Below are 14,994 nucleotides of genomic sequence, written 5' to 3'. Positions count from 1 at the left end.
GAGTTACTCTCCCCAGTCCCACAAGCTAGCTGCCTTGGGGTAACCCTTGACTCTGATCTCTCATTCAAATCACACATCCTAGCCCTTTCCACTTCATGCTGGCTCCAACTCAAAAATATCTCCAGGCTCCGCACATTCCTCAACCAAAATTCACTAGTCCATGCCCTAATCATCTACTGCCTCGGCTACTGCAACCTCCTGTTTTATGGCCTCCCCTCTAACACTGTTGCATCCCTCCAATGTTTCCTAAACTTCGCTGCCCGACTAATCCACCTATTCCCGCACTATTCCCTGGCTTCGCATCTGTGTCATTCATTCACTGGTTCCCCATTACCCAGAAACTACAGTTCAAAACCCTAACCTTGGCATACAAAGCCATCTACAATCTGTCTCCTCTATACATCTGAGGCCTAGTATCCCGATACTTACCTGCATGCAACCTCCGATCCTCACAAGATCTCCTCTGCTCCCCTCTTATTTCCTCTTCCCACAATCGCATACAAGATTTTTCCCGTGCATCTCCCCTACTCTGGAACTCTCTATACCAACATATCAGACTGTCGCTTACTGTGGAAACCTTTAAAAGGAACCTGAAGACCTACCTCTTCTGACAAGCCTACAACCTGCAGTTACCCTCATTCCACCACACTGCTGCAGGACCAACTCTACCCTCGCCTACTGTGTCCTTACACATCCCTTGTAGATTGTGAGCACTCGCAAGCAGTGTCCTAAGAAGGAATGGGAGAATAATAATAATAATCTTTATTTTTATATAGCGCTAACATATTCCACAGCGCTTTACAGTTTTGCACACATTATCATCGCTGTCCCTGTTGGGGCTCACAATCTAAATTCCCTATCAGTATGTCTTTGGAATGTGGAAGGAAACCGGAGTACCCGGAGGAAACCCACGCAAACACGCAGAGAACATACAAACTCTTTGCAGATGTTGTCCTTAGTGGGGTTTGAGCCCAGGACTCCAGCGCTGCAAGGCTGCTGTGCTATCCACTGAGCCACCGTGCTGCTCCTAAGAGAAGTTTATTTGCAATTGTTAAGAATGACTAAAGATAGATAAGAGCAAACTTGAGCTGGCTAGGATGTGAATACAAGTAGTCAAAATGTCTCTCAAGGAGTGAACATAAATCAGAGGAAAACCAGGCACACAGTACAGTGTCACAAGTATGAGAGTATAAAAAACGCAGGGCCCCCAGTAGTCTCTGTTCTTGATGTAAAACCTGCCCCCTTTTCTTAAAATCTCTGCCTTATGCAGAAATAATGGGATGGCATTGCAGACATTGTGGCCCACAGAATCAATGTGGGGTTAATTATTGCTTGACTTGTGGATCCCCACACCCAGGTATAGCGCCCAAGGTGCCTCTGATGCCCATGAGGACCATGAGTCATGTACACTTTCTACCTACTTAGCTTGAGTAGACTGAGAGAAACACAGACGTCATCCAAACACCAGAGAGGAAGATAGCTGACTGCTATAGCTCCAAGTCTCAACAGTGAAATGGAAATATCACCGGCAAGTTTCAGCAGCATGCTGGGAGTTATAAACACTTGGTCCCAGGTGTGTCCATTAGAGTAGAAGAAAGGTTGTCACTGAGTCCTAGAGTCAGAAGGACCAGGAAGAAGTCTACAAAGCAAACTGCTGAGACCTTCTGCAGTCAGATGCAGTGCGACAGTCTGCAGCCTCTGGCACACCTGTGACATATTTCTCTGATCTTAAAAAAGGTGAGATTTGAAGGTAAAATTTTTTACTACATTCTGAACATGAAAGTGTTTTCCTGTGTGAGCTTTTCATGACCAATTAGAGATGAATAATAGATAATCTCAATGTGTGACATCTGGTAAAAACATTTCCTACATAGGGAACATGAATATGGCTTCTCTCATGTGCGAGTTATCAGATTTGCATCAAGTTCTGATGTCTGGTAAAAACATTTTCCACAATCTGAACATGAAAATTGCATCTACTCAGTGTGGATTCTCTGATGTTTAGCTAAATTAAATTTTGTAGAAAGACATTTTCCACATTCTGAACATGAAAAATTGCTTCTCCCCTGTGTGAATTCTCTGATGTGTAACAAGATGTGATTTCTCCATAAAACATGTCCCACATTTCAAACATGAAAATGGCTTCTCCCCTGTGTGAATTCTCTGATGTTTAGAAAGATGTGATTTCTCTATAAAACATTTCCCACATTCAAAACATGAAAATGGCTTCTCCTCTGTGTGGATTCTCTTATGTTTAGCAAGATCAGATTTCTGAGATCAACACTTTCCACACTGTGAACATGAAAATGGCTTCTCCCCTGTGTGAATTCTCTGATGGGCAACAAGAGTTGATTTCTCTATAAAACATTTCCCACATTCTGAACATGAAAATGGCTTCATAATAGAGTGAATTTATTGATGAGAATGCAGATCGTCTTTCCGTGTAAAACATTTGCCACATTCGGTACATAAAATCTCTTCTTCGCTGTGTGAGCTTTTAGATGTTCAACATCTCTTCTGTTATCTTTATTTTGCGTAACTGTCAGTGAGAAATCAGAAGGTAGGACATGTTGAAAAGGATCTGATGGAGGTTTACTGCTAATGGCTGCAAGTATATCAGGTATAATGGCATGTTCTTCATAAGTATCTGATGAGATACCATGATCATCTGCTTTAAAATCTGAAAATATCTGATGTTCCTCTGAGTTCCTGGTACAGTCATCTGCCAAGAATGAAATATATATTATTTTCTATAACTTCATTTGATATATTATACTTATTGTATACAATTTATAATGTTTCTATCCAAATTGTTGTAAAATTCAATTACCAAGACAGTGATGGCAACAGTACTGTAGACTTTAAAGCAACTAATAGATTATCAAGTTAGGTCACACAGCTGTGCTATTACAACTTTTCACTTCTTGTCATCTATGTTTTTTAGTGAAATTTTAAGTGGAGAATCATAAAGGGCCATAAAATCTGTGCTATTTGGTGGTGTCCATCTTATATCCTCCCTGACAGCTTCAAGCACTCTAGAATGCATTGACGTCTTATAACACATGGTAAGATTTTAACACTAAACAGGTTAGGACTAGTGTTGAGCGATACCTTCCGATATCGGGAAATATGAGATCGGATTGGATCGGACCGATACCCCAAAAATATCGGGTATCGCCGATTCCGATACCGGAAACCAATGCAAGTCAATGGGACACAAATATCAGAATGAAAATAAACCCTTTCTTTCTTTGCACATCCAGTTCGGGAGGGGGGAAGAGTGTTGGCCGTGCGTGGGCAGAGACTGTCTGTGTCTGTGTGTGCGGGTGGGGTCTGTATGGGACTCTCGAGGGTCTGTGCGGGCCTGCTGGGGGTCTGTATGGGCCTCTCGGGGGTCTGTGCAGGCCTGCCGGGGCCTGTGCGGGCCTCTCGGGGGTCTGTGCGGGCCTCCCGGGGTCACACCCATTGGTGACTACGTCACGTGATCGTGAGTCACCGATGGGTTTGCATGACAACCCAAGGTCTCCAGCAGACCTCTATGGTTGTCATAGCCAGATTGCTATGAGGGCCACCCAGTGGTCGGCGCTCATAGCGAGTGAGAATTTCTGCTACATACAGGTGATCTGATCATCACCTGTACGTAGCAGAGCCGATGAAAGTAGTGCAGTTTCTAGTCTCCCATGAAGACTATTGAAGCTTGCAAAAAGTAAAAAAAAAAAAAAAAAAGTTTAAAAAATATAAAAAAATATAAAAGTTCAAATCACCCGCCTTTCGCCCCTTCCAAAATAAAACAATTAAAAAAATAAAAAATACACATATTTGGCATCACCGCGTTCAGTACCAAAATCATATCATTAAAAACATCAGCTCGGCAAGCAAATAATAAGGGTATGTGCACACGTTGCAGATTCTCTGCGGATCCGCAGCCTTTTTTGCAGTGCAGAAACGCTGCAGATCCGCAATTGATTTACAATACAATGTAAATCAATGAGAAAAAAAAATGCTGTGCACACTTTGCGGAAAATCCACTGTGGAAACGCTGCGATTTAAAAGAAGTAGCAGGTCACTTCTTTTTTGTGAATTTGCAGCGTGTTTGTATCCATTCCATTACAGAAAACCGCAGGGGTTAAAAACACAGCAAATCCGCAAGAAAACCGCAGCAAAAACGCACAAAAAACGCTGCGGAACCGCACAAAAAACGCGACAAATTCGCAGGTGCGTTTTCTGCCAGGAGAGGCAGAATCCGCACCAGAAATTCCTAAGCCTAATCCGCAACGTGTGCACATAGCCTAAGCCCTCAACCAACCCGAGAACATGAAAAATGGAGACGCTAAGGGTCTCAGAAATGGCGCTTTTTTTTTTTTTTTTTTAAATCAAAGTTTGGATTTTTCTTTCACCACTTAACCCCTTCATGACCTTGGGATTTTCCGTTTTTCCATATTCGTCTTTCGCTCTCCTCCTTCCCAGAGCCATAACTTTTTTATTTTTCCATCAATATGGCCATGTGGGGCTTATTTTTTGCGAAACAAGTTGTACTTTTGAACGACATCATACATAATTGGTTTTACCATGTCGTGTACTAGAAAACGGGAAAAAAATTCCAAGTGCGGTGAAATTGCGAAAAAAGTGCAATCCACACTTGTTTTTTGTTTGGCTTTTTTATTAGGTTCACAAAATGCTAAAACTGACCTGTCACTATGATTCTCCAGGTCATTACGAGTTCATAGACACCTAACATGTCTAGGTTCTCTTTTACCTAAGTGGGGAAAAACATTCAAAACTTTGCTAAAAAAAAAAAAAAAAAGAATTGCGCCATTTTCCAATACCCGTAGCGTCTCCATTTTTCGTGATCTCGGGTTGGGTGAGGGTTTATTTTTTGTGTTCCAAGCTGATGTTTTTATTGATACCACTTTTGTGCAGATACGTTCTTTTGATCGCCCATTATTGCAAGACGACCCAAAAAACTTAATTCTGGCTTTTCAAATTTTTTTCATGCTACCCCATTTAGCGATCAGGGTAATCCTTTTTTTATTGATATATCGGGAGTTTCTGAACGTGGCGATACTAAATATGTGTAGGTTTGATTTTTTTTTATTGTTTTATTTTGGATGGGGCAAAAGGGGGGTGATTTAAACTTTTATATTTTTTTTATTTTTTTCACTTTTTTTTTTACTTTTGCCATTATTCAATAACCTCCATGGGAGGCTAGAAGCTGGCACAACTCGATCGGCTCAGCTACATGGGAGCGATCATCAGATAGATGATTCAGCAAGCAGGAAGGCATGTGGGCAGCGAGGCCTGGGCATACTCAGAAATCTCAGGAGCAGCATAATGGATGAAGTGGAAGCAGCAAGGATGGAAGCACAGTATGCACAGAAGGTAGAGCACACCAAATATTGAGGTCTAGAGACTCAATCCCAACACAGGTGTGTGTATAAATGGGCCTTAAATAGGTATAATGAGATGATATTATTGATCCAGGCCGGGCAACTTGCAAAAGCCAATGTGGAGCACAACAGAGGGACAGTGAAACCCAAACCAACTTCGTTCTTGAATGCATGCAATCTATTTTAACACAAAACTATTTCTTATATGACCCATGCCATGTTCCCACGTTGCTCACCACATTCTCACACGAGGCACAACCGCATGTAGTCGCACCACCCAAGTGTGCGGTAGCTCCACGCCCAGTGCGGACAGACTGGTGGAGCAATCTGGAAACCGGAGGAGGATGATTGCGTCCCTGGCAAGTTATTCCCCCATCTAAGAGAGGCCTCCGAACTCTCGCCACTCACCTAATTCGGAAACCTTTTATGCAATTCAGTGATAAGGCAATCGGCATGAAATCTGTTTCCACTGGATTAAATATTGGCAGAGTTCTGAATCTTCAGAGAGTCCTCAATACTCTCTACCCCATACTGTTCGGCGTTGTCTACCACAATAGGAAGAGGAGAAGGGTCCTTGGTCACCAACGGAATTACTACCTTCTCAAGCAACCCCTTATGAAGCACATTGGGAAAATGCATGGAGGTATGACGATCGACCCAAAAGGTCAGCTTGTGGGAAGGCACCTTAATTTTAAGGTTCTTGGTCGACACTCAGACCCATATCCCCAACCCTGAGCTTGAGCCCTTGTTGACAACATTTATCCCCTGCTTTCCTATGATGCTGCTAAACCTTCCCTCAGACCCTCACAACCTCATGGTGCCTATTGTTTAAAGCGAATTCAGTCAAGGCCAGGTAAGCCCCCATTCTCGCTTATGGGAGCAAAAACACCTTAAGTACAACTCCAAACACTCATTAGTTCACTCAGTCTGTATGTTAGTCTGAGGGTAGCATGAGGATGAAAATGATGGGTCCGCACCGAAGCACTTACAGAAAGCTATTCAAAACCTGAAAATAAATTGGGAGCCTCAATCGGAGACAATATTCATAGGAACACCATGCGGTCATACCACCTGATTGAGGAACAGATCTACCATATCCTGAGCATTGAGCAGCTTGGCAAAGGGAACCAAATGACATACCATAGGACCTTGGTCGATCAGTTATGAAATCCAAAGATATGTGAGACAAAGGACATACAGTCATAGCCAGGGAGTCCCTAGAGAAGGGACTAGGTGCTACTCCAGGACTGACCTTGGGTAGATGGCTGCTGACCCCCAAGGGACAGGAGGCAGGAACAGCCAGGGATGATAGACTTGGCACGCACAAGCGGACACAGATAATAGACAGGCAAGTAAACAGGAATAGGAGCACTGGGACCTGAGAACTAGCAAGAATGTTATGAACAAACTTACAACATTGCACAGACACCTCCCACCTAGTGGAGATGCCTTAATATTTTAGGACAGAGTGCTCTATCCCTTTAAGAAGATGGGACTGCGAGCACCCTAAGCACAGTGTTCGGGGCTCTACAAACCCCGGGCAGCCGCAGGAGAATGAGGAAGAGATGCGGAACGGCAGCGTGTGTCAGCGTCTTTGTTTCTGGCGGAAATTTCACATACTTTAACATAGGCTTCTACATCCTTACCCAAGTACGGCCACCAGTATCCTCTGTCTAAAACATGACTTGTACTATTGATGACCGGGTCACCTGCTGTGACAGAGTCATGACAATCCCTAAGCAACCCCAACCTCAGGTGTACAGGAACAAACAACTTGTTATGGGGAGTACAATTTAAAGCCAATCCCTGTGTCTTAACCACCTCCCAAGCCACATTAACTGAGGAAATCACAACCACCTTGGGAAGAATGACGTCAAGCTCAATGATCTCAGACTGAGTGGGACAGACTCCAAGAGAGAGACAATCTGCCCATACGTTCTTGAACCCAAGAGGTAAGAAATAGAAGGAATTAAATCTGGCAAAGCACAAGGCCCATCGTGTCTGCCTAGGATTTAATCTCTTGGCGTTTCCAAAATAAATCAGGTTCTTATGGTCCGTAAAGTACAGTAAATGGATGCTTAGCCTCCTCAAGGAAATGTCTCCACTTCTCCAGAGCTGTCTTAATGGCGAGGAACTTTCAGTTGCCGACATCATAGTTAAGGTCTGACAGAGAAAATTTACCAGAGAAAAAGGTGCATGGCCTCAAATTAGCTAGGGTAGGGGATCCCTGGGTGAGCACCGCTGCCACCCCTACCTCGGAGGCGTCCACTTCCACCACAAAAGGCCTATTAACATCTGGTTGAGCCAGAACAGGAGCAGAGGAAAAGACCTTCTTCACAGTGTTAAGTGCCTTGATAGCAGCAGAATCCTAGTTACAGACATCTGTTCCTTTATGAGTAAGATCAGTGAGGGGTTTCACCACCTTCGAGAACACCCTGATACATCGCCTGTAATAATTAACAAAACCCAAGAAACGCTGAAAAGCTTTGAGAATGCATGGTTGGGACCAGTCGAGCGCCATCTTTACATTTGTGGGGTCCATCCAAAACTTCCCCTCATCCAGCACCATGACAACCAGCAGAGTCCTGCATACACTGAGGCCCCTGATCATGTGACCCCTGACTCCTCCCCTCCTGTGACCTCATCACAGGTCCTGTGCGCACAGAACAGCCATATATGTGGTGTGGGGCTCTGCAGGTGGAGGTAGGTGCTGGAGATTCCCCATTACTGGGGGGGGGGGGCAGTAACCCCTTCAGAGCTGTGGTCCTCTTTTAGATACGTCTCTCAGCTTTGATAGACCAGACACGCATTGCGCACAGTACGACACCTCTTACGTGATCCCGCACATTATGATGCTCCAGTGTTTCCCTCCTCCACAAGATAGCGCCCTGGCATATATATAATATATTCTCCCCCGCCGGGGGTCCTGCACTCAGTGCAGCAGGTGTGGTGGTCCGTTTCAGGCTCCGGTCTGTTCTATGTGTGGTTCGGTGCAGACGCGGTATTGTGATGACTGCTTGAGCCTCACATGAAGCAGATACAGATGTAATAAGTAGGGTTGAGGGAATTTTATTGGGTCCCTGCTTATCCGGCAAGCTACAGCGCTTACCAAATAAGCTGCAGAGGGAACCGGGATACCTGGAGCGCTCCGATAATCAACTGCATGTGTCATGGCTGTGTGACAGTCATAACACACTGTCTCTCCATGCTTGTGTTGTGACAGTGACACAGCAGCGACACTTGCAGTTGCGGAGCCAAACAGCTGATTATCGGAGCGCTCCAGGTATCTGGGTTCCCAATGCAGCTTATTCGGTAAGTGCTATAGCTTGCTGAATAAGGAGGGACCCGATCAAATTCGCTTATCTCTAGTAATAAGGACTGTCGACCTACCCAGGACAGCCTCCTAAATCTGGGAATGTAGGGCTGGGTCCGAGGTATGGTAGGGCTGCACTTTTTACTGTTTCTTGAGGTACTAATGTATTTTGCCTTATTTTTTGCTTTATGTGTCACATTGAATCCATTTTGGGCTATTTTTGCAAGGCTTCCATGGCAACCCATTTGAACATATTGGAGGACCCCAGTGGATCAACAGCATCAGCCCCTCACTCTTTCTGATCAACAAAGAGATTAAACAGCCAAGATCGGAATTATCTTTGATTATGGCTGTTAAAGATATCCAAGCAGTCGATCGAAATGTCACGGTGCTCCTCTTTACATTCCGTTACTCACAGTGATGGCATAGGCTTGTGCGATCTTTGTGATTAACAGTATGTAAGGAAGTGAAACCTACCTCACTAAGGTACAAGAAATGGTGGTCTCTTCATTGGATCTATCAGAACCCACCCTGTCCTTCCATTACACCTATGTAGCCAAGTTTATTTTAAAGAGGACATGTCACTTGCTCAAAAGAATAAGTGAAGTTTTCCCACCTATAAAGAATGGAGAGGTCCTTTATTTTTATCATAGGTACACTTCAACTGTGAGAGACAGAATCTAAAAATAAAAGCCAGAAAATCATATTGTATTATTTTTACACACCGTAATTAATTTGCACGTTATTGCATGAAATAAGTATTTGATCACCTACCAACCAGCAAGAATTCTAGCTCTCACTGACCTGTTAGTTTTTCTTTAAAAAGCCTTCCTACTCTGCACTCATTACCTGTATTAATTGCAGCTGTTTGAACTCGTCACTTGTATAAAAGACACCTGTCCACACACTCAATCAATCACACTCCAACCTCTCCACCATGGCCTAGACCAAAATGCTGTCTAAGGACACAAAGGGACAAAATAGTAGACCTGCACAAGGCTATGATGGGCTACAGGACAATAGGCAAGCAGCTTGTAAAATCCCTAAGTTCCCGTTTTTTGCTGTGTCACTCTTTTACAGTGACATTCATATTTGTTTCTTTCAGAGCATAGTATTTGAAATCTCTGTAGATCAACTGGGCATTTCTGCAGGCTTCTCAGGGAAGGGGTGCTTTCAACCCCTCCCTCCAAGACGCTGCCAATCACAGCTTGGCAGCATCTGAGACTGATAGACCGCTAGATGGAACTCTCTGCCGTATGATGTTGTAATGAGTGATTCATTACTTAAATTTAAGAGGGGACTGGATACATTTCTTGAAAAGTATAATGTTACAGGTTATATATACTAGTTTCTCTGATAGGGTGTTGATCCAGGGAACTAGTCTGATTGCCGTATGTGGAGTCGGGAAGGAATTTTTTTCCCCAATGTGGAGCTTACTATTTGCCACATGGGTTTTTTTTTGCCTTCCCCTGGATCAACATGTTAAGGCATGTTAGGTTAGGCTATGGGTTGAACTAGATGGACTTAAAGTTTTCCTCCAACCTTAATAACTATGTTAGATCTGCTATGAAGCTGAGATTGGCAACATATGGGATGGAGGTGGAAAAGTGCAGGTCCTCAGATAAGATTGAAGAAAAGCCAAGTTGGACTGTAAGCAGAGATGTCACATATTTTACTCCAGAAAAAATATACCGTATATACTCGAGTATAAGCCGAGATTTTCAGCCCAAATTTTTGGCCTGAAAGTGCCCCTCTCGGCTTATACTCGAGTCAAGGTGGGTGGCAGGGTCGGCGGGTGAGGGGGAGAGGGCGCTGAGGCATACTTACCTAGTCCTGGCGATCCTGGCGCTGTCCCTGCCGTCCCACGGTCTTCTGTGCTGCAGCGTCTTCCCCTCTTCAGCGGTCACGTGGGACCGCTCATTAGAAAAATGAATAGGCGGCTCCACCTCCCATAGGGGTGGAGCCGCGTATTCATTTCTCTAATCAGCGGTGCCGGTGACCGCTGATAGAGAAAGAGGCTGCGGCACCGAAGACAGCTGTGACAGGCGAGGACAGCGCGAGGATCGCTGGGACTAGGTAAGTATGTCATATTCACCTGTCCGCGTTCCAGCCGCCGGGCGTCGCTGAATCTTCCCGGCGTCTATCTGCGCTCTGACTGTTCAGGTCAGAGGGCGCGATGACGCATATAGTGTGCGGGGCGCCCTCTGCCTGATCAGTCAGTGCAGAGACGCCGGGAAGATGGAGGCGCCGGGACCGGACGCTGGGAGCTGCAAGCAAGAGAGGTGAAAATGTGTTGTTTTTTTTTTTTATTGCAGCAGCAGCGGCGGCACAGATTTATGTGGAGCATCTATGGGGAAATATGAACGGTGCAGAGCACTATATGGGGCACAGCTATGGGGCACAATGAACGGTGCAGAGCACTATATATGGGGCACAGCTATGGGACACAATGAACGGTGCAGAGCACTACATGGGGCACAGCTATGGGGCACAATGAACAGTGCAGAGCACTATATATGGGGCACAATGAACGGTGCAGAGCACTATATGGGGCACAGCTATGGGGCACAATGAACGGTGCAGAGCACTATATGGGGCACAGCTATGGGGCACAATGAACGGTGCAGAGCACTGTATATGGGGCACAGCTATGGGACACAATGAACGGTGCAGAGCACTATATGGGGCACAGCTATGGGGCACAATGAACGGTGCAGAGCACTATATATGGGGCACAGCTATGGGGCACAATGAACGGTGCAGAGCACTGTATATGGGGCACAGCTATGGGACACAATGAACGGTGCAGAGCACTGTATATGGGGCACAGCTATGGGGCACAATGAACGGTGCAGAGCACTGTATATGGGGCACAGCTATGGGGCACAATGAATGGTGCAGAGCACTGTATATGGGGCACAGCTATGGGGCACAATGAACGGTGCAGAGCACTGTATATGGGGCACAGCTATGGGGCACAATGAACGGTGCAGAGCACTATATGGGGCACAGCTATGGGGCACAATGAACGGTGCAGAGCACTGTATATGGGGCACAGCTATGGGGCACAATGAACAGTGCAGAGCACTATATATGGGGCACAGCTATGGGACACAATGAACGGTGCAGAGCACTATATGGGGCACAGCTATGGGGCACAATGAACGGTGCAGAGCACTGTATATGGGGCACAGCTATGGGACACAATGAACGGTGCAGAGCATTGTATATGGGGCACAGATATGGGGCACAATGAACGGTGCAGAGCACTGTATGGGGCACAGCTATGGGGCACAATGAACGGTGCAGAGCACTATATGGGGCACAGCTATGGGGCACAATGAACGGTGCAGAGCACTGTATATGGGGCACAGCTATGGGGCACAATGAATGGTGCAGAGCACTATATATGGGGCACGGCTATGGGACACAATGAACGGTGCAGAGCACTATGGGGCACAGCTATGGGGCACAATGAACGGTGCAGAGCACTATATATGGGGCACAGCTATGGGACACAATGAACGGTGCAGAGGACTATATGGGGCACAGCTATGGGGCACAATGAACGGGGCAGAGCACTTTATATGGGGCACAGCTATGGGACACAATGAACGGTGCAGAGCATTGTATATGGGGCACAGATATGGGGCACAATGAACGGTGCAGAGCACTGTATGGGGCACAGCTATGGGACAAAATGAACGGTGCAGAGCATTGTATATGGGGCACAGATATGGGGCAATAATGAACGGTGCCGAGCACAGTATGGGGCACAGCTATGGGACAAAATGAACGGTGCAGAGCATTGTATATGGGGCACAGATATGGGGCAATAATGAACGGTGCCGAGCACAGTATGGGGCACAGCTGTGGTACAAAATGAACGGTGCAGAGCATTGTATATGGGGCACAGATATGGGGCAATAATGAACGGTGCCGAGCACAGTATGGGGCACAGCTATGGGACAAAATGAACGGTGCAGAGCATTGTATATGGGGCACAGATATGGGGCAATAATGAACGGTGCCAAGCACAGTATGGGGCACAGCTATGGGACAAAATGAACGGTGCAGAGCACTATACGGGGCACAGCAATGGGACAAAATAAACGGTGCAGAGCACTATATGGGGCACAGCTATGGGGAAATATGAACGGTGCCGAGCACTATATGGGGCAGAGCTGTGGGGAAATAATGATCTATTTTTATTTTTGAAATTCACCGGTAAATGCTGCATTTCCACCCTAGGCTTATACTCGAGTCAATAAGTTTTCCCAGTTTTTTGTGGCAAAATTAGGGGGGTCGGCTTATACTCGGGTCGGCTTATACTCGAGTATATACGGTATGTGATTACTTCTGCAAAAAACAGCACCAGATTCATGGATTCGCTGGGATTTTATTTACAGGATATTTAAAGATCCCTTACCCGTTAGTCAAATGTCAGCTAAACCCACCGATATCGACAGGTTTGGCTGATAGTCTAATGTGTGTGTTGATGTCGGCCAACTAATGGTAAGGTGAGATGTCGATTGCGCATGTCTGATTTCAGAGAGCCGATTGCATTGTTCTCCCTGAAATAAGTCGATGGTCAATGTTTCAGTAAATTATAATCACTTGACCAATCGAGTGCTCAGGAAAGTCATTTGAGATGGCTTTCAGCAGAAGCATTAGCTGAAGCATTGTTTGGCCAACAGCTATCTAATGTTCATGGCTGTGGGCATTAATTTTTTTGAGCAATTGATACAGTCCCTCTTTAAAGGGAATCTGTCACCCCAAAAATCGTATATGAGCTAAGGCCACCGGCATCAGGGGCTTATCTGTAGTGCTGTAGATAAGCTTCCGATGTATCTTGAAAGGTAAGAAAAACAGGCTATATTATACTCACCTGGGGGGCGGTCCCGCTGCAGTCCGGTCCGATGGGCGTCGCGGTCCGGGTCCTGTGCCTCCCATATTCATACAATGACGTCCTCTTCTTGTCTTCCTGCCAAGGATCCGGCGCAGGTGTAGTTTGTCTGCCCTGTTGAGGGCAGAGCAAAGTACTGCAGTGCGCAGGCGCCGGGCCTCTCTGACCTTTCCTGGCGCCTGCGCACTGCAGTACTTTACGGGCAGACAAAGTACGCCTGCACAGGAGCCGCGACAGGAATCAAGGAAGAGGATGTCATCATATGAAGATGGGAGGCGCCGGACCCGGACCGCGACGCCCATCGGACCGGACCGCAGCGGGACCGCCCCTGGGTGAGTATTATCTAACCTATTTTTCTTATCTTTCAGGTCACATCAGGGGCTTATCTACAGCATTACAGAATGCTGTAGATAATCCCCTGATAAGTTCAGAAAAAATCACTGTACAAGAAAAATAATGCTTCAGGTGAGTATTTATTTGATGCTGATAGGTGAAGCCACAATTTAAGATGTTTCAGCCATCCCTTTATCATATAGTCGCCTTTTCAAATAAGCATCATGATAAGTCATGTCACCGGAATTAAATATGTCATAGAGCATATTAAGCTCCGGTGTAAGCAATGGGTTCAGGAGGAGCCGGTCTCCAGGGAATACGGGCTTGAGTCATTGGTGGCGCAGTGGAGAATGCAAACAGTCCTATGTCTTTGCAATGAGAAATGAGAAAGCCCCTGATGGCGGTGGCAGCAGCTTATAGGGCCAAATTTAGGTGACAGATTCCCTTTAAGTTACCTTAATCCTTGGAGAAAACATTTGGTGGCAAAATCTATATAGTGGCTATTTGTGAAGTTAAATTTTCCTACATCTGTGTACTGGCTGCTGTTACTTTTGGATACCGAATCAGCTTCTGTTACATTTCCTCCTTTACATGTAAAGGTACTGTCACATTAAGCGACGCTGCAGCGATATAGGCAACGATGCCGATCGCTGCAGCGTCGCTGTTTCTTCGTTGTGTGGTCACTGGAGAGCTGTCACACAGACAGCTCTCCAGCGACCAACGATGCCGAAGTCCCCTGGTAACCGGGGTAAACATCGGGTTACTAAGCGCAGGGCCGCGCTTAGTAACCCGATGTTTACCCTGGTTACCATTGTAAATGTAAAAAAAACAAACACTACATACTTACATTCCGGTGTCTGTCGCGTACCTCGCCGTCACCTTCCCTGCACTGTGTAAGCGCCGGCCGTAAAACAGAGCAGTGACGTCACCGCTGTGCTCTGCTTTACGGCCAGCCGGCGCTGACAGTGCGGGGAAGCAGAACGCCGGGGGACGCGACAGACACTGGAATGTAAGTATGTAGTGTTTGTTTTTTTTACATTTACAATGGTAACAAG

At 45.8% G+C, this 14,994-nt stretch overlaps 1 protein-coding gene across 1 annotated transcript in view; it reads left to right on the top strand.

Moving 5' to 3' along the window:
- Nucleotides 1-8,047: 8,047 nt before the first annotated feature.
- Nucleotides 8,048-14,994, top strand: part of LOC138666595 (oocyte zinc finger protein XlCOF8.4-like) — a 59,241-nt gene continuing 52,294 nt past the window's right edge. Inside the window, exon 1 of the mRNA XM_069754794.1 lies at nucleotides 8,048-8,090. The gene's annotated coding sequence lies outside the window, so the exon portion shown is untranslated. The remainder of the gene's footprint in view (nucleotides 8,091-14,994) is intronic.

Source organism: Ranitomeya imitator, chromosome 2 (genome assembly GCF_032444005.1).
Source record: "Ranitomeya imitator isolate aRanImi1 chromosome 2, aRanImi1.pri, whole genome shotgun sequence".
Taxonomy (NCBI): domain Eukaryota; kingdom Metazoa; phylum Chordata; class Amphibia; order Anura; family Dendrobatidae; genus Ranitomeya; species Ranitomeya imitator.
This window is presented reverse-complemented; position numbering and strand designations above follow the sequence as displayed.